The 19836-nt window shown below is 34.5% G+C and overlaps 1 protein-coding gene and 4 non-coding genes across 6 annotated transcripts in view; 1 reads left to right on the top strand and 4 right to left on the bottom strand.

Moving 5' to 3' along the window:
- LOC120426649 (centaurin-gamma-1A) overlaps positions 1–19836 on the top strand; it is a 245349-nt gene that overhangs the window by 159580 nt on the left and 65933 nt on the right. The window lies entirely within an intron of this gene.
- On the bottom strand, positions 10172–10244 carry Trnaa-agc (transfer RNA alanine (anticodon AGC)). The gene has a single exon. It is a non-coding gene; the product is annotated as a tRNA-Ala (tRNA).
- Positions 10330–10402, bottom strand: Trnak-cuu (transfer RNA lysine (anticodon CUU)). The gene has a single exon. It is a non-coding gene; the product is annotated as a tRNA-Lys (tRNA).
- On the bottom strand, positions 18822–18894 carry Trnaa-agc (transfer RNA alanine (anticodon AGC)). The gene has a single exon. It is a non-coding gene; the product is annotated as a tRNA-Ala (tRNA).
- Trnak-cuu (transfer RNA lysine (anticodon CUU)) lies at positions 18980–19052 on the bottom strand. The gene has a single exon. It is a non-coding gene; the product is annotated as a tRNA-Lys (tRNA).

The raw sequence follows: 19836 nt of genomic DNA, 5'->3' as shown, positions 1-19836 counted from the left end.
GAAAGGGTTGAGCGCGCGCGATTGAGATGAAACTGGCTGCTGATGATGGTGATAGGGGATAAACGTTATAAAAAACATGCCGTAACTACACCAACTAGCGGCGCGAATCGCAATTTGTTTAGAGAAATTACGCGGTGTAATAAAATTGTTAAATTAGACAAAACACGGTGTGGAATTGCCGCAGGATGAGCTGGTGGGAACGTTGGAGAAAGTAGCCGGAGGCTTACATGACCAGTTGAATTTGAATTTAATAGTTTTATCACTCCTGTTTTTTCTGTTCGAAAACAACCGTGTTTTATATTGAGTCACGCCAATCGTAGTGACTAGTTAGAACAACACATAATTCCGTAACAACAGAAACCATACTTTAGTTGTTGACGTCACCGTTGAACACGTAGCTGCTACCGACGATGATCTATTTTGGGCCACTGTTTGCGCAACATTTTGCATGTTGTTTCGTCATCATGCGTAGACGTCCCATTCGTAGTGAAAAACACAACAAGGATTATAGGTAGGTATTCGAAAAAAAATGACGTAAAATCAGATTACATCAAGTTGAGTAGATTCCTTCATCGGAGGCAACGTTTCAAAAGGATGAAGTTATGGAAATCGCTTTATCGGATATTGATTTTCACGAGCTGTGTCTTCTTCGTTGAAGGGAGATTATTTCCATGCAAAGTACTTGTTGTTCGCAGAACATCCCTCACAATAGCCAATAAACGACGTGTCCCAGAAACCCGGGACTGATTCTATTTCCATTCCGAGAATCATTTGCACCGCCAGACTACGGCACGCAGCCTAATAAAAGCGAAATTCCAATCACCCACTTCCAGTTGGCCTATATATTTGCTCGTAGACTCGATTCCCTCGATTCAGGGAAATTTCCATGTGCCGGCGGTCTTATTTATAGACACGCATTTGTAATATTAATAGAGCCGCATTTCATCTAATCTCTATTAATAGCAAAATATGCACCATGGTGACCAGTTGCGAGAGATGCTGAATTGATATGAGTCCGTACGGCGTCATGCCGGAACGGATATTTAGGATTGTCCACCGTGTGGGGAAGGGGAAGCGAGACTCAATACACAATTCGCACGTATTTGCAATTGGAGCGTGGCCTGGATGAAGTGATGGTGATTGCAATTTGTTTTCTACTTGCCAGATGGGATAATCGTTATTTATTAGAGGGGATGCCAGAAATAGTTCATTTTATTGCGTAAACATTTGCGTTGGCACTGTATCATGTCCCTCTTTGTACCAATTGACGCTACTTTAAGTTACGTAAGGTACCTCATTAAACAAACAGGAATCCTTGCACGATTATCAACGACTTGCATCAATAACCGCCAAAAACAAAGTCCCGTCAACGAATCCCAAAATCCGGTCCACAAGGTCCAAGCCATAACTTTACGCGCGTAATCTGGGATTAGTGCGATTATGACCCGTCCCACAGAAATCCCTGATATCACACATTTCAAATCGAAACCGGACCGTCATCCGCTAGAAGATTTGACGGAAGGGTGACGACGTTGATGGTCATTTGGCAGGTCGCGCACGTGACTGTGTCCAGACCGGGCTCGTAAAATGCATCACACAGGGTGACAGTTATTGAAGGCAGCTGGCCACGACGTCCACACGATTGCATTATTCGGGACACTTTACTGTTTGAGGTTATGGTTGCTCTATTTGGCGGAAGACCATTAAACCGGCGTGACGTGACCGGTAGATTTCGGACAAATATTTATGATTTAGCCGTTTTATTTGCACCGAGCTTCTCACTACAGAGAAGTTAGTTTTTATGGACACTGGCGCGCACTGTTTAGTCGTAATGTTATTTACGGAACGTGCAAAGTGTGCGAAATGGTCCGGCAGCAATTTGTGAACTTGACGGGGAGTTCAGACTCTCTTCCGAGGAATAACGGTAGGCCGAGCAGCTCGTAAATTCTTGGAATGTTTGAATCATCTGCTCGAAATACATTCTTTCGTCAGTATCATCTCCCAGTTATACCTGGTCACTCCAATGAGTAACAGATCGTTTGAATCTCTAGTCAAAATCGTTTTCGGAATCCAGCATAATTAGTCCAAAATCTCGTGCAACAATTATTTCGTTATATAAATACCATCCACGGTTGACCAGATTTATATCGAAAGCATCGGACACGCTCAGCGGCTTTTCAGAAGGTCTCAAAACACAGCAGTGGTCATCGTCGCGCCAGCTGCCGGCCAAAACTCCGGAGGGTGGTTCAATTTCCCATTTTCGGCTAAAAACGGATCCTGCGGGTATCGTTTTGACAACAAACAATTAGGTTGTCCACTTTTTACGACTCGCTAATCCCTTTCGCCGAATTTGACCAACTGCGCGCGCGTAGCCTGGAGGCCGGTCGGTGGGCTGCATGCCGAGTCTTTGTGCCACGTTACATCACCCTGATGCGAACGCTACATGGCCTTTAATATGGGTGTTTGTTTGTACACACGCGTGCACGCCGTGATTTGCGCAGCGTGATGCCGCCGAAAAAAGTTCGTCTATAATTTCTCTATTACCGGGCCAAACGCAGCAGAGTGGCCAAAGGGCGAACGATGGGACACTATCGGCGGTCTGTAGTGATGGACGGTTGGAGGGAGCGGGAAAAAACGGTGCTATGATATGGCAATTAATTCGACACATGATAATTAGATGGGATATGACAGCTGTAATCAACACCAGGATCGGGACATACACACTAAGATTTTTAACTGAATTCGGTCAAAATTTTCCATTATTAAACTTTTTTAAACTGTAAGCAAAAATCATCCAATTGCGGTAAAAATCAACCAAAGTTTGAAAGTAAGGTAAAGTTTAGAATTGTTTTTTTTCTGTTAACCTGTTGAAAATACACAAATATTAAAAAAAAATCTTTTTTTTTCGTGTTCAGTAGGTCATTCTGTAAAAAAAACTTCTCTTGTCTTGTTATTATTTGTTTCATTTTTTAATTTTAAAAATGTTTTGAGTGATTTTTTGTTTGCTTTATACTTAACGCTATCAATAGAAATGCACAAAACATAATTTTTCTGATTGTTTTTCTCTCAACATCTTTAATCTTTCCAATATTCAACGTTTCTGTAGAAAATTTCTTATTTTACAAAACAAAGATGGTCATGCTTGCATAGCAAAAACAAAAGGTTCAATTTTGGAAAATCTAAAAAATATAGTTATAATTTTATTTTCTGTGAGAAAAGTGCAATGTCACGGTAAAAGATGTAATTTCACAAATTTTTCGGAGTAATATTACTTATTTTTTGTCACAACATTCGCTTATATTCTTACTGAACAATTCTGTAGAATTTCGCAAAACATTTCATTGTACTTTTTGATTTGTGTGAAACTGTCAATCGATTCCATATGTCCAAATAAGCTATTTTGCATCATTAATTTCATAAAAAAAAACTCCAAACAAATTTGGTGGCTGTCCATAGAATAGTGTATAGTGAATAGTATTTGAGAAAGATTTTGCTGATCGATTTAGTGTCTTCAGCAAAGTTGTAGGTTATATTTACATTTTTTAAAATAACTATTTATCACATAAACTGGATTTTGACAAACCATTCGATGTTTTTAATTTTTTGATATGTTTTAGTAGACCAAAACCCAAGTGGCCAAGTCATGATTTAAAAAATAGTGTTTGTTTGGAATTTTTTGAAAATGCACACACAAACAATTCAAAAATCGTTTTTAGATGAAAAATTCAATTGTAATAAAAGGGCTTTAATCATATTATTTGGCCCCATTAAGGCCGCTGCAAATATTTTTTGGAATTTATGTCCCTTGGCTCTGACAAACGTCGAGGGGGGGGGGGGGGGGCACAAAAAAAATAAAAGTTAAATTACAAGCCTAGATTTCAACATTTGGATGAAAATAGTGTTTCAAAATGCATTTTACTTGCGCCGAGTTGCTTTGCAATTAATAGTTTTCAAAATATCGAAAATATGTTTCGCAAAAAAAAAGCTTTTCGTAGGACTGTACATGTGTATTTCATGAAAATTTAAAATGTTTTCAAAGGAGCTCCCTTCTCTCTGGTTCAAAAATGCTAAATATGAATATAAACGCAGGAAAATGCATTTGAACTGGTTTTCAGTTGATGAAACTTAAATTTTCATTATTATTTTTAAGTTTTTCGATTTTTTTTTTTGTCTCCTGATTATTCAGGCCGACTTTGAAGGGGGCGGGGGGTGGGCAACAAAAGCTTTGAAAAATATTTGCAACGGCCTAATAAGTAATTGATAATTTCGAAAAATCAATGATTTCCAAGATATAATCAATTTAGAATATTTTTTAAATAACGGAAAATTGTTAAATAATTTTATCTAAAAATTAATTCTATTTTACTAGAGCGTCCCATTTTCCGGGGTTACAAATTTCCCGGGAAACGGGAAATTTTCAGCCAATTTCCCGGGAAATCCCAGGAATTCCCGGGAAATTTTAAATTTATTGAAAGTTGTTATGATCTTGGTTTTAATTAATATTATGCAACAAAATTGTATAGGACATCAATATCAATGGTTTCTAATAAGTGTGAAGATCAATTAACAGCTTGACTGCATGTGAAAAATCATTCAACTACAAGAAAATGTATTTTAGTATTTTTTGATGAGAAATTTTAAACTTGCCTCTGTGACCAGTTTATTGAAATGAGAAAAAAACGTGCAGAAATTATGTTTTTGACGACAAATACTGGTTTCAGCTTTTGAACAAATGGTAAAGCTTTTGCCTTCCTCACTGAGGTAAGGCTATAATCATGCTCTAAAAATGAACTTTTTATTAAAAGCTCGAAGACCCACCTTCATGTACACATATCGACTCAGAATCGAAAACTGAACAAATGTCTGTGTGTGTGTGTGTATGTGTGTGTGTGTGTATGTGTGTGTGTGTGTATGTATGTATGTGTTCAAAAATCTTGCCAAGTTTTCTCAGCACTGGCTGAACCGATTTTGATCGAACCAGTTGCATTCGACTTGGTTTAGGGTCCCATACATCGCTATTGAATTGTTTGAAGTTTCGATAAGTAGTTCAAAAGTTATGTATAAAAATGTGTTTTCACATATATCCGGATCTCAATTATATGCATGTAAACGATGTCCGGATCCATCATCCAACCCATCGTTGGTTAGATAATCAAGAGACCTTTCCAACAAGTCCACAACATTGATGATCTGGCAACCCTGTCTGGAGTTATGACCACTTAAGTGATATTTATGTACTTTTTTGAAGCCGGATCTCACTTAAATGCATGTAAACGATGTCCGGATCCATCATCCGACCCATCATTGGTTAGATAATCGAGAGACCTTTCCAACGAGTCCACAACATCGAAGATCTGGCAACCCTGTCTCGAGTTATGACCACTTAAGTGATATTTATGTACTTTTTTGAAGCCGGATCTCACTTAAATGCATGTAAACGATGTCTGGATCCATCATCCGACCCATCATTGGTTAGGTAATCGAGATACCTTTCCAACGAGTCCACAACATTGAAGATCTGGCAACCCTGCCTCGAGTTATGACCACTTAAGTGATATTTATGTACTTTTTTGAAGCCGAATCTCACTTAAATGTATGTAAACGATGTCCGGAACCATCATCCGACCCATCATTGGTTAGGTAATCAAAAGACCTTTCCAACGAGTCCTCATAATTGAAAATTTGGCAACCCTGTCTCGAGTTATGACAGATTAAGTTATATCTGTGTACTTATTTTTCTGGACATAAAAAAGAATAGCTGAAATATGTGTCCGAACCACTCATATTACTCATTGTTGGTAAAAAGTGAGGAAGGCATCAAGCACATAGGTGGATTAAGTTGGTTTTTAGTGTTGGTTTTACTCTAAACAACCCAATGTTTTCAAATATTTGAAGCAAGCTTTGAATATATTTTTGCATTTTTTGAGAACAAACAATAGAAAGCACTTTTCCAATGATTTTTTTATTATTTTGCAACATGATTTAAATTATACGATAAATTAACATCATTCCACAAAAAGTCTATTTTGTTCACATTTAACCCTCTAACACCTGTAGTTGCACCAGTGCTCCATAATTCTTTTACTTCAAATTGTAATTTCTTTAGTACTAGGTATTCAACCAATTGAATTTATTCTTTTTGCACAAATTCGATTTTCAAACAAAAACGTCAAAAAAATCTCAATTTTAATTTGGAGGTAAAAAGTTAATATTGTTTTGATGAAATAACATCAATCTGTTAAAAGCTTACCTAATTGTAATAATTTAATACTCGTTAAGAAAGATCTATTCCCAGTTGTTTAATTAATTAAATTTCATTTTTTTTAAATTCAATTAAGAGCGAGTCCACGAGCAAAGCATACCCATCTCGCATCGACCTCACCAATCTGCCTGAAATTTTCAGGGGTTTTTTGTACATATAAAACTAGCATCTGGCCAAAATATGAGCTCTCTAGGTCAACGGGAAGTGGGGCAAATCGGGACACAAAGTTTGAAGGTTCAAAAACGTCAAAAATCGTAAAAAGGCTGTAACTTGGGCAAAATTCAATTTAATTTAAAAATTCAAAATGCATCTGAAAGGGCTTAAAAAATGCAACAAAATGCAGGATAGAGCACCCCAATTGGTTAAATCTAAAGGGAGTTATTGACATTTTAGTGAAAAAATAGCATAATTTTCAAACTCAAATAAAAAAGTGTTCCATCCAGATATCAACTCGGTTCGACCTGCAGCTTGTAGGGGACATCTGGGACTATCATCTGAGACTGAGAACGCTTTGGGTAAGGCAGTTTAACATATTAAATAGACACTGTTACTTTTAATGAATTATTTGGTTGTAAATTTTTGCTTAGGGGACCCCTTAGATCCCGTTTTCTGATGATAATTTCATCATATTCGTGTTCCTGAGACAATTTCACAATAGAAACATGCATAAAAATGTTTATTTTGATCCATTTTAACCCTTTAAAAAATGAAAGTTAAAAAAAATCTTCGATTCACATTTATTGAAATTCAAGTTCGTTTCCAAGGATACTAGATGACACCAGAAAAAAAGCAGCATCTAATTTTTTTTTAACTTTCATTTTTTAAAGGGTTAAAATGGATGAAAATAAACATTTTTATGCATGTTTCTATTGTGAAATTGTCTCAGGAACACGAATATGATAAAATTATCATCAGAAAATAGGATCTAAGGGGTCCCCCGAGCAAAAATTTACATCCAAAAAAATCACTAAAAGTAAAAGTATCTATTTAATATGTTAAACTGCCTTACCCAAAGCATTCTCAGTCTCAGATGGTAGTCCCAGATGTCCCCTACAAGCTGCAGGTCGAACCGAGTTGATATCTGGATGGAACACTTTTTTATTTGAGTTTGAAAATTGTGCTATTTTTTCACTAAAATGTCAATAACTCCCTTTAGATTTAACCAATCGGGATGCTCTATCCTGCATTTTGTTGCATTTTTGATGCCCTTTCAGATGCATCTTGAATTTTTAAATTAAATTGAATTTTGCCCAAGTTACAGCCTTTTTACGATTTTTGACGTTTTTGAACCTTCAAACTTTGTGTCCCGATTTGCCCCACTTCCCGTTGACCTAGAGTGCTCATATTTTGGCCAGATGCTAGTTTTATATGTACAAACAACCCCTGAAAATTTCAGGCAGATTGGTGAGGTCCAAACGACGTCCCATACAAAGGGGTATGCCCTGTTCGTGGACTCGCTCTTAAATTAATATTATCAGAAATAATTCTGATATCATAATTTCTGATAATCTAATTAATTATATATAAACCAAACAATACATTAATTGAACAAAATCATGTTGAGTTTGCTCCTTTATTATTTTTTCAGAGAAATTTCAAACAATAGTTCCAAAAATTTAAGAAAATGTATACTTCCGCTTGAATTTCGGGAATTCCCGGGATTTTTTTTCCCAGGACGGGAAATTGGACGCTCTATATTTTACATATAAAAATGATTTTTTTATTTGTTTTGTGTCCTACTTTTTACCGACCAAACAATATAAAAAAAATTAAAAATCGAAAGGAGTAAAATTTGTCAATATCGATATTTTGTTATACGGTCGTTGCAAACATTTTTCATAGTTTATGTCACCCCTTCCCCCCTCCCCTCCTCACTCAATATTGACTCGAAAAATCAGGGGGGAAATCCCAAAATCTTCAAAATTTCAATAAATTTAGAACAGAAAAAAAATGCTGTTTCCTGCGTTGAAATGTCACTTTTAACATGAATAAAACAGTAAACAAATATTTGGAAGCTATGTAAAATTTTGATGTTTATATTTGCAAAATTTCTTTGTTTGTCAATATGAAGATATTTTGAAAACTTATTATTGTTACACATTTGTACTGATGAATTTTAAAACACTTTTTTAATTGAAATGTTGAAGTACCTGCAAGTACCTAATTTCTATTTTGTTTTTTGTTTTGTCTGAAACACGAAGGTGTTGATATTTTTTATTTTTCCATCGCAATTATTAAAATTTGTACCAGTCCAATTAGGATTTAAATTTTGGAATATGAAAATATTTTCTAAAAAGTAACAATAAATTATATACTTTTTAGAAAATATTTTCATATTCCAAAATTTAAATCCTTATTGGGCTGGTACAAATTTCAATAATTGCGATGGAAATTTAGGTGCAATCAGCTGATATGGCATGTTTAGCATGTTTGAGTTGATTTGAACATTTTTTTGAATTTATAAAAAAAAATCGATGTTAAGTATCGCAAAAAGTTTTTTTTTAGCTATTTCTTTTTTTCTTTCGTCAAATCTTCCTTTTTTGAAAACTAATGATTGCAAAACAACTGAACTAGTGTAAAATGCATTTTAAAACACTTTCTTCAAATGTTGAGACAATGGCTTGTTATATTTTTTTTTTATTTTTTTTTTACATTTTTTGCCACCCTTCCCCCTTGACCCCGGCCAGAGCCGAGGGACAAAAATATTTGCATCGGCCTTATTATATTCTCATCTCCACCTTGCAACTTGAGCCAAAAGCAACGTTTGAACTTCCAATCTTTCACCAATGTTTATTTTAGATAACGGTGTGTATTGAAAACATCATCGTCCCGCGGTTTTATCGCGCCAACATCTGTCGCGTCGTCGCGTGTCAAGCCACTTAAAATTTAAAAACAACAAATTTACGACGAAGAGACAACAACAACAAATTAACGGTAGCGGTTTCGCATTACGTAATCCTTCCCGCACCTCGTAGCATATCAGGCAGAATTACACGATCGAGAACATGTCGATGGGAGGAGAAAGGTCGTTAGAAACACCACAAAGTTTGCTCTTTTTATTGATCATTTATTATACGATTTTGTTGGCATGTGTCACCGCATCGAACCTTAATGAACGAGCGTTAAAATTTTCATAATTATCCCAAATATTTACGATTTAGTGCGACGCGCTCGAGCGCGCGCTTCCCTACCGAGATAATTCCCCTTAAAATTTCAACATTCCACATAGAGATTGATCAACCATTAATCATAATCGGATTCGCGTGCGCAGTGGTTTTAAAATTAATGATGTGATCGCCAATACCTTTGAGGTTGAGGTTGCACCAGCAAAACAAAAGGATTTTCCTCGGACGTCCCACAGAGCGCGCGGAAATCAATTTTCCACTGCAACCGCGATGTTGGCGCACGTGGTGACGATGGTTCTCTTAATGATGGATTTCAATTATGCTTGGTGATTTTAGAAAAAGGGAAAATAACGACATCCGCTCTGATGGCCTTCAATCAGGATGTGACGCCGATGGTGTCAACGAGCGTAAAGTTTCTCTCTGATTACAAATCGGTATTGATTTTACGAACTTGTAAAAGGGGACAATTTTTGCGGTTTTAGAAGCTTCGTGACGTGCAATTGAAGAGTGCAGTGCGGTTAAGCGTTGGAGGTTCATTAATCAAATTGGTAATGGGATTTAGGTTTGTGAATGAAATTCTTTGATAGTTCTGGTACATCTGTTGAAATTTTCAAAATTATTTCATGTAATAAAATTGGTAATGGAGATAATTTCAAAAATATCCAGAACAATTAAAACATTTCTGTCTGGGATTTCCATAAAAGTGTCCTAATTATCTCACCCAATAACTCAATAATCATATCAAAACTCACTTCATAAACCAAGCGGACAGTAAAATTATTTCTGGAGATGCGGGGCATCGATCCCCGTACCTCTCACATGCTAAGCGAGCGCTCTACCATCTGAGCTACATCCCCTTGTATTAAACTTGTCACATCAACACTACCACTTTTCACAATTTTCGGTCGATAACGTAGATTTCAAACCCTAAAAAAAGTATCTCGCCCAACGTGGGGCTCGAACCCACGACCCTGAGATTAAGAGTCTCATGCTCTACCGACTGAGCTAGCCGGGCTGTTGATATGCATATGTTCTGCTCTACCGATCGATCACGATCTTTTCGCCGCGTTCTTCGCCTCTTCATCCACAGCTGAGCAATTCTCTACGAAATCGGTCTTTTTTCTTCAATTTTAATTTTTGTATTTTTTAATCCGACTGAAACTTTTTGGTGCCTTCGGTATGCCCAAAGAAGCCATTTTGCATCATTAGTTTGTCCATATAATTTTCCATACAAATTTGGCAGCTGTCCATACAAAAATGATGTATGAAAATTCAAAAATCTGTATCTTTTGAAGGAATTTTTTGATCGATTTGGTGTCTTCGGCAAAGTTGTAGGTATGGATACGGACTACACTGGAAAAAATGATACACGATAAAAAAAATTTGGTGATTTTTTTATTTAACTTTTTATCACTAAAATTTGATTTGCAAAAAAACACTATTTTTAATTTTTTTTATTTTTTTATATGTTTTAGAGGACATAAAATGCCAACTTTTCAGAAATTTCCAGGTTGTGCAAAAAATCATTGACCGAGTTATGAATTTTTTAATCAATACTGATTTTTTCAAAAAATCGAAATATTGGTCGCAAAATTTTTTCAACTTCATTTTTCGATGTAAAATCAAATTTGCAATAAAAAAGTACTTAAGTAAAATTTTGATAAAGTGCACCGTTTTCAAGTTCAATCCATATTTAGGTGATTTTTTTGAAAATTGTGGCAGTTTTTCATTTTTTTAAATTAGTGCACATGTTTGCACACTTTTGGAAAAAATATTTTTGAAAAGCTGAGAAAATTCTCTATATTTTGCTTCTTCGGACTTTGTTGATACGACCTTTAGTTGCTGAGATATTGCAATGCAAAGGTTTAAAAAAAGGAAAATTGATGTTTTTTAAGTCTCACTCAAACAGCCCACCATTTTTTAATGTCGATATCTCAGCAACTAATGGTCCGATTTTCAATATTAATACATGAAACATTTGTGAAATTTTCCGATCTTTTCGAAAACATTATTTTCAAAATTTTCAAATCAAGACTAACATTTTAAAAGGGCATAATATTGAATGTTTGGCCCTTTTGAAATGTTAGTCTTGATTTGAAAATTTTGAAAATAATGTTTTCGAAAAGATCGAAAAATTTCACAAATGTTTCATATATTAATATTGAAAATCGGACCATTAGTTGCTGAGATATCGACATTAAAAAATGGTGGGCTGTTTGAGTGAGACTTAGAAAACATCAATTTTCCTGTTTTTAAACCTTTGCATTGCAATATCTCAGCAACTAAAGGTCGTATCAACAAAGTCCGAAGAAGCAAAATATAGAGAATTTTCTCAGCTTTTCAAAAATATTTTTTCCAAAAGTGTGCAAACATGTGCACTAATTTAAAAAAATGAAAAACTGCCACAATTTTCAAAAAAATCACCTAAATATGGATTTAACTTGAAAACGGTGCACTTTATCAAAATTTTACTAAAGTACTTTTTGATTGCAAATTTGATTTTACATCGAAAAATGAAGTTGAAAAATTTTGCGACCAATATTTCGATTTTTTTAAAAAATAAGTATTGATTCAAAAATTCATAACTCGGTCAATGATTTTTTGCACAACCTGGAAATTTCTGAAAAGTTGGAATTTTATGTCCTCTAAAACATATCAAAAAATAAAAAAAATTAAAAATAGTGTTTTTTTGCAAATCAAATTTTAGTGATAAAAAGTTAAATAAAAAAATCACCAAATTTTTTTTACCGTGTATCATTTTTTTCCAGTGTAGTCCGTATCCATACCTACAACTTTGCCAAAGACACCAAATCGATCAAAAAATTCCTTCAAAAGATGCAGATTTTTGAATTTTCATACATCATTTTTGTATGGACAGCTGCCAAATTTGTATGGAAAATTATATGGACAAACTAATGATGCAAAATGGCTTCTTTGGGCATACCGAAGGCACCAAAAAAGTTTCAGTCGGATTAAAAAATACAAAAAAAATCGAATGACCGAAATCCTAGAGAACTGCTCAGCTCGTTTTGAAGTGCTTCCTCACCGTCTCAGATTCTCTGAATCAACATAATCGATTACATCTATTATATGTTTTTGCTGTTTTTTTTTTCATTCGCACATTCTTCCCCCACTCTCCGATTGTACCTTTTCACGGCCTGTTCGCTGAAATGGATATGCCGTAACATAATTGCTTTATTTTCTTTCCTCCGGCTGAGCGTTCTTTCCGCGTTTGGACGGCTGGCCGTAAAAAGCCGTAACTTTGCAGCTTGTGTTCCTATAGTTGGCCACGTGCTCTGTCCGCTGCCTTGTGATGACCGTCATAAATTTTCAAACGCCTCCGAAATTATGCCTGCTTCCTGGTGTGGCTCGTGGCCAGCCAGGCCATTCATGGACCTTTGAAGAGCCTTAAAAAAAGTCGTCCTTTTCTGGCACAGAAAAAAAAGTGGTGTGGGCGAACCTATGCCTCGTCGATGGCGGTCTTCTCGAGAGTTTCCTTTGAAGCGCATTATCGATTGTGTGTACGACGAACTCCTTATGTGTAATCCCCCTTCCCAAAGAAGGTAGCAGACTCCTGGTGGAATGCAGCAGCAGCCTATGCTGCAGGTAATCTTTCTTCGTTATTTATTCATCCAGGTTCAGGGACTGAGTTTTGCCAGGATATGGCCTCACAATCGTACACCTCACGTTCGCTCCTTCCAATCCATCAATAATGCATGCTGTTTGGCACACGATGATGGCGTAACACTTCAAGAAGTGCAATTTTCATTCGGGGAAGTCTCTGCAAAAGCATATTTTCAGTCTTTTTTGAACTTGAAAAAAGTTCTTTCAAAAATTACTGTCACTCCAGGGAATCTCTCATACAAATCCGATTATTTTAAAAAAATGTTTGCAATTCCGTCGTGAAAGGTTTTACTTTTCCTGTCATTCTCGAACGACGAAACAGAATCACGCCGTCTATTTTTAGACGATGACTCAGCACTTTTCCACTCTTGAACTTAAAAAAACCAGAAGGCAGCACGATGTAACGCCACGTCCCTATACATGGACGTTTGACATACAATTCCAATTAAAGGGTGTTTTCGGAATTGTAATAAAAAATGTATGGAACTCGTTGTAAAACTTATTTTTTTCAATGTTTTACAACGATTCTCGGTGAACCTCGTTGAATAAATGGACGACTCGTGCTGGAAAAATCTTCTTTTTGCAATTTGTTGCATAAACTACTATTCCCGGGCAGACGGTAATAACAAAATTCATGCCATTTCAATAACAAATACTGTTAAAATAACAGAAAGTGTTATGGAATCTTCTTGAAAAATCCATTTTTGCATAAGAGTTTAATAACAGTTTATGTTATTATAACAAAATTTGTTATTGGTCTGATATTGGTTGAAAGCCAAAACAACTTTGGAATAACATTTTTTGTTACGGAAGAATACCTCCAACTGTTATTGGGATGATCGGATTAGTTGTTAAAATAAAAAAAAAAAACAAAGATTTGTTCGAAAAATAACTAAAAACGTTATTATTCTGTTATAACAATAACAATCCAATAACAAAAAAATCATAACGACGAATAACCAATCTTGTTATAAATAACATAAAATGTTATTGGACTAGTATTTTCAAATATCAAAAAATGTTATTCCAAAGTTATTTCCGTCTGCTCGGGTTGCCACACTATTAATGAAAACCTGCTTGCTCTATTCCTACTTAGGTATTAATGACTCGATTTTAACTAAAAACGCCAAGTGCTGATTTGCCAACAAAAGTGCACGATGAAATTACATGCTGTTCTTCTAAATTTCAGTTTCTTATCTAATCTAATCTAATCAGACCCTAGCGCAGCCAATCTTTCGAAGGGATCCTGGAGAGTGCCTTACACAGAAAAAAATAATGTAAATTTGGAAGCTTTAATTTTGGAAGGTTGAATATTACCTCTTTTATGATGTAATTTTACCTCAATTTAGACTGAAAAAGTGACATTACAACAGAAAAGTGGTAAAATTACACATTTCCAGAGGTAAAATTACACCTTTTTTCTGACATAAAAGATGTACCCCTTCCCAGATGTAATATTACCATGATTTTTTTTCTGTGTAGGTTAGATGACGCCTAGCACTCTTCTTGTCATTTATTAACATTTGTAATGCGCCATTGCATCGAAATGCATTGAAACATCACAAGCGTTAAAGCGGCCAGGCCTACTGCGTAAAGCCGTATCGCAGAGATGACTCGTAATTGGGTTGAGTTTGAGCACAGAGTGTTCGAACAACAACACAATTCTGAATCGACAGGGGAGGAAGAAGCGTGGGGACACACCACCATACGCTCCGAGATTTGGTTGTATTCGTTGGGAGCACCATGCTAAGAAGGTTTGTTGCTCCGGGACCCTCTGGGATGGGACATTGTATTTCCACGAATGCCCTTGACACTATTTGCCGTTCTTCTAAATTTCAGTTTCTTTTTACAAAATTTAATTCTTAGAAAATCTCATTTTCAAATTATATCATCAAAATTATTTATGTAAAAGCTAAAGTAGTAGTTTATGCAACAAGTGGCACAAAGAAGATTTTTTCAGCCCGAATCGTACATTTATCCAACGAGGTTTCACAGGAAATGTTTGAAAACTTCGAAAATATTCTTATCTTGTATGAAATATTTACACAGCTAAAAATAATGATTTTAGAAAGTTGAAAGTTTGGTTTGTTCAATATTACCTCTTTTTGAGTAATTTTACCTCACAAAATGTGTAAAAATGTGAACATGATGAAAATTCACCAGTTCCTGATGTAATATTACACATTTTTTACACAAAATCTGTCTTCTTTCTCTGATGAATATTACCTTCATTTTTTGTGTAGGAAATCATTCAAAAAATAAGAAATTTTCATGATTTGTTGAAAAATTGCAGTGGTACTGCTGATTGATTATTTTTTTGTTTTTTGAATAGAAGCTATTATTAAATAGTAATTCGCTGAAATTTCGCACTTTTTTCGAGATAATTTTGTTTGAAATAGACATACTGAAAAATATATTCACTTTTTAATATATTTTTGCACTAAATGTTGAATTCATTAAAATATTTTCCCCCATTTTATTATAAATTTAGAAAAGTTTTGTTTTGTTTTCGAAAAAAATGAAAAAAAAAACAAAATTTAACAATAGCAAATGAGGACACAGGAAAAATGCATTTTTTCACAAAATTTAAATTGTAAAAGCAGCAAATTCAGAAAAGTAAAAAACATATAAATTCTCTCAGATATTCAAAAATATTTTTTGATGCAAAATAAACTAAGCAAAATTGCACCTTTAAATGCCTACAACTTGAAAGAGGTGATAAACACTTTATAAAAAAAAAAGTTAAACATATTACCTTTTTTAAGGATTCAACTTCTTAGTGATAAAATTCTATTTGAAAAAAACTTAAATTACTTTTTTTTGTCTTGACATCTTGAAATATTGGAGAAATTAATAGAACTTAATTTGAGTTAAAAAATTCAAAATGCTTCCGGAATCACATTTTGTTTGCATAGTTGGATAAGTACCGTAAACCGGAGTGACATTGATAGGATTTAAATTTATTTTTGGAATATTTTCCAACTGGTATAGTTTTTCTCTAGATTATTATTTTTTTAAATATGTACAAGTTTTTTCAATAGTGTTTAAAAATTTTTTGGTTGAATTACGGGTTGACTTTGATATTCATAGTTTTTCTTTAAAAAAATCAGATTTAAGGTGTCCTTACTTTATTTTTAAGTCAACTTAGGTTGCTGATATAGTTTTAAAGAAAAAAAATCATTGTTTATATTTAGTTAAGTTTATAAGCTTTATAACAAAATATATATAAATTTAAGGTAAAATTAATTAAAAAGACAGAATTTTGCATGAAATTTGTTTAAAACAAATTTTGTTTATAAAATTATCGATTTATATTACACTTTAAACTGAATTTGAAGCCCGAAACAAAAGTGATCACATTTTAAATGAAAATTGGTTCAACTGGAAATGCCTATAAATTTGGAGATTTTGTCTAATTTATATTTTTTTAAATCAATAATTCTAATTGAACACATGATATTTATTATTTACAAACTCATTTTACCATCTCCTACACAGAAAAAAAATCATGGTAATATTACATCTGGGAAGGGGTACATCTTTTATATCAGAAAAAAGGTGTAATTTTACCTCTGGAAATGTGTAATTTTAACACTTTTCTTGTGTAATGTCACTTTTTCAGTCTAAATTGAGGTAAAATTTCATCATAAAAGAGGTAATATTCAACCTTCCAAAATTACAGCTTCCAAATTTACATTATTTTTTTCTGTGTAGTGGAAAATTGTCCAAATAATCCGAAAATGCATTCCGTTTTCCGATTCAAAATCATGTTCTTTGAGAAAATCATGACACTTTGAGAAAATTAAAATAATACCTTTCATCATCATTTTCTTAATTATAGTTAACTAACATTTTAAACATTTTAAAATTTTACGATAACATCTTCTTGTGGTACTTTGTACAGTGTACCATGGTCAGTATGATTAAATCTTAATTTTTAACTTAATCTTATTTTTACTGTATTTTTATGAAACAAATATGTTATATAAACAATATGATTTTTTATAGTTAAAGAAAATAATTCTGTAATATTTATATGCTTAAAAATTTGTGTTGTTTTTTTATTAGTCAAATTATATTTATTTTGAATTAATAACAGTAATGAAATATTAATAAAAATCTTTTAATGAACCTATTTTTTATTGTTTATTTTTATTATTTTTCTTTGATAATTTCTTGAACATCGAATTTTCAATGTTCTTTCTAATCTGTGCTTACAATTTAAAAAAAAATATGAATTTCGCCTAATAAATTTTATCTCTTCGAAAATTCTGTAAGAAACTCACGATTGATGCTTTAGCTAAGAATTTCCATCCAATTCAAAGTCTTTCCAGTCTTCCTGTGCGAACAGAGCTTCCTCCGGCGCACACTCTGGCAAATCTTTATTTGTCATTGCAAAATTTACCATTTATCATCGGGCTTCCCCTCCAGGTTCTACACAATTGTACCTTGAAGGAGTACGGCCAATTTTTTGCCCGCAGTAAACGGGGGGCAATAGTGAAGATAAATTGGCAGCACCACCACCACCAACACACTAAGGTTCTTTGCAAGGAAATGCCCTGCTCTTTTTACTGATTAATGATTTAAAATCAATTCCGCATCGCGCCAGATATTTATGAGACTTCATACGTCAAATTAATGTCGTTCCCAAGTTCGGCACTGATTCGACACGGGGTCTCCGGCGTTGATGCGAAATTGATGGTTTCGAGTTGCGGAAAGTGCGGTTCTTTTTACCTGTTTGGGTCATTCACAGCGTAAGCGAAAAAATGGAATCCCAACAAATCGGATTACCAGAAACATAATCATCATCTACTTACTTTCATAATTTAAGCAAATATTGAAACGGGCTTAGCTGCTTCCCACTACACCGCAAAAAAAAATGTTTCTTAACCTGTTTCAATTCTGGAACTAATCCTTTCTTCGTGCCTAATCCCAACGTGCAATGCTTGGGGTCTTCTTGAGACAATATTTGCTCTAAGAACGTCCAAAATTTGCATACAACTCAGCACCTTAAACGAATACGAAAACTAACATTTTCTCCGTCTCTTTTTTCGTTTCAGGTCAGTAAAAAATCTCATCCCTTCAGCTGTCCAAAATTTCCCGACAAAATTGCAAGGTATTGATGGCATGTCAGCGTCAGAGAACTTCACCCATCGTAATTATGTTGCGCTTTTTTTTGACGCGCATCGATCGCCCTTTTGGCGCGCAGAAATCAGCAAAAAAAAAGTGAAGCTGGCAGGTAATTACAACGAGACGAGATGTCTATGGCCAATTACGTTGTGTCGGGCTAGTCGGGCGCGCTGTCAAGATCGGTACCGCCCCGGTAACGACCCATGTCAGGAAGTGTTCCGCGAGCAGCGGTTCCGATGGGAAAATGGGCGCGCGCTGATTTCGCGAAGCTGTGAAGTTGTGAAAATTGCCAACGGTTTATCCGTTAGAGACTTGCAGGAGAGTTGTTGCATAATGTTTGCTCTTTTTGTTAAAATCATTGAAAGTGTGTTATCCTGATAGTTACAAAATGCAAGTGACAATTGTTTGAACATAACCTGCACGACTAATTACAGAATTATCTCCGTTTTGCTTAAACTAAGAATTTTCCAACCCATATAATATTGCGTATGTTTTAATTATCTGACCAAAGCTGTCAAAATTTCACATTGAGATCATAACATTCAACATTCCGGCTTGAGACCAGAAATCATTCAAGTCATGTAATGTGAGCTCCATGTTGAAATCTTACCAAAATCTTAAATACCTACCTAAGCGTAGAATGAACTCTTAGAACAAATTTCCTTGTCAAAAACAAATCCTGGAGATGCGGGGCATCGATCCCCGTACCTCTCACATGCTAAGCGAGCGCTCTACCATCTGAGCTACATCCCCTAGTATTTTATATGTGACATCAACTCTACCACTTTTCACAACTTTCAGTCGAATACGTAGATTTCAACCCCATAAAAAAGTATCTCGCCCAACGTGGGGCTCGAACCCACGACCCTGAGATTAAGAGTCTCATGCTCTACCGACTGAGCTAGCCGGGCTGATGGCACTGAATCGAGGTGTCAGTTGATAATTTTATGAAATTCGAGATAAAACTAAATTTTATTGAATTTGAGCAAATAATAAAAAATTGATTGATACGAATATTAATCCTTAAATTTTCAATTTTTCTTTTTTCTCAACACACAAAAAAAAAACACTTTCTGGATCGAATCTACTGTTCAGGGGTCGTCCATGAACTACAAAATATTTGATGATGTTTTTTTTTTAAATAAATGTGTGGAAATTGACCACGTGAGTAACGACCCAAATCTTTACTCATTAACGTTTATGAATAGCTCCCATACAAATTTAACTCTTTGCAACTCATTTTCGATTCTTGATGAGTTTCAATCTTAAAGATGAAAACAATTTTTGTTCAAAAAGCATTAGAATGTTTAAGGTTTGGTGCAACGTTAAATTAAATTTATCAAAAAAAAAAAGTGAAAACAAGCAAAACAAAATAAATAAAAACAGTTGCGATAAATTACGGTCACAAAAAACAGGCAACAGAATATAATTTATGGTTTTAGAAGAAGAAAAAAAACACCTTCGAAAAAAAATCAAAAATAGAAACAGACTGGCATAAGATAATAAATTTTGGTTATAGAAAAATATCTTAAACAATCTCAAAGAAAAACAAAATTTATCAAGATAAATGTATTTAAAATTACGAAACATGAAAAAGAAAAAAATGAGCAATTCTCGCTGAAACCGTCCCACTAGATGCACATGTTCTCAAATCGTGACGGCAATGTTCTCTTTCGATTCAGCGCACCAAAAACC

The sequence above is a fragment of the Culex pipiens genome, chromosome 2 (genome assembly GCF_016801865.2).
Source record: "Culex pipiens pallens isolate TS chromosome 2, TS_CPP_V2, whole genome shotgun sequence".
NCBI classification, from domain to species: Eukaryota; Metazoa; Arthropoda; class Insecta; order Diptera; family Culicidae; genus Culex; species Culex pipiens.
Note: the sequence above shows the minus strand (reverse complement) of the source record. Positions and strands in the feature narration are given on the sequence as shown.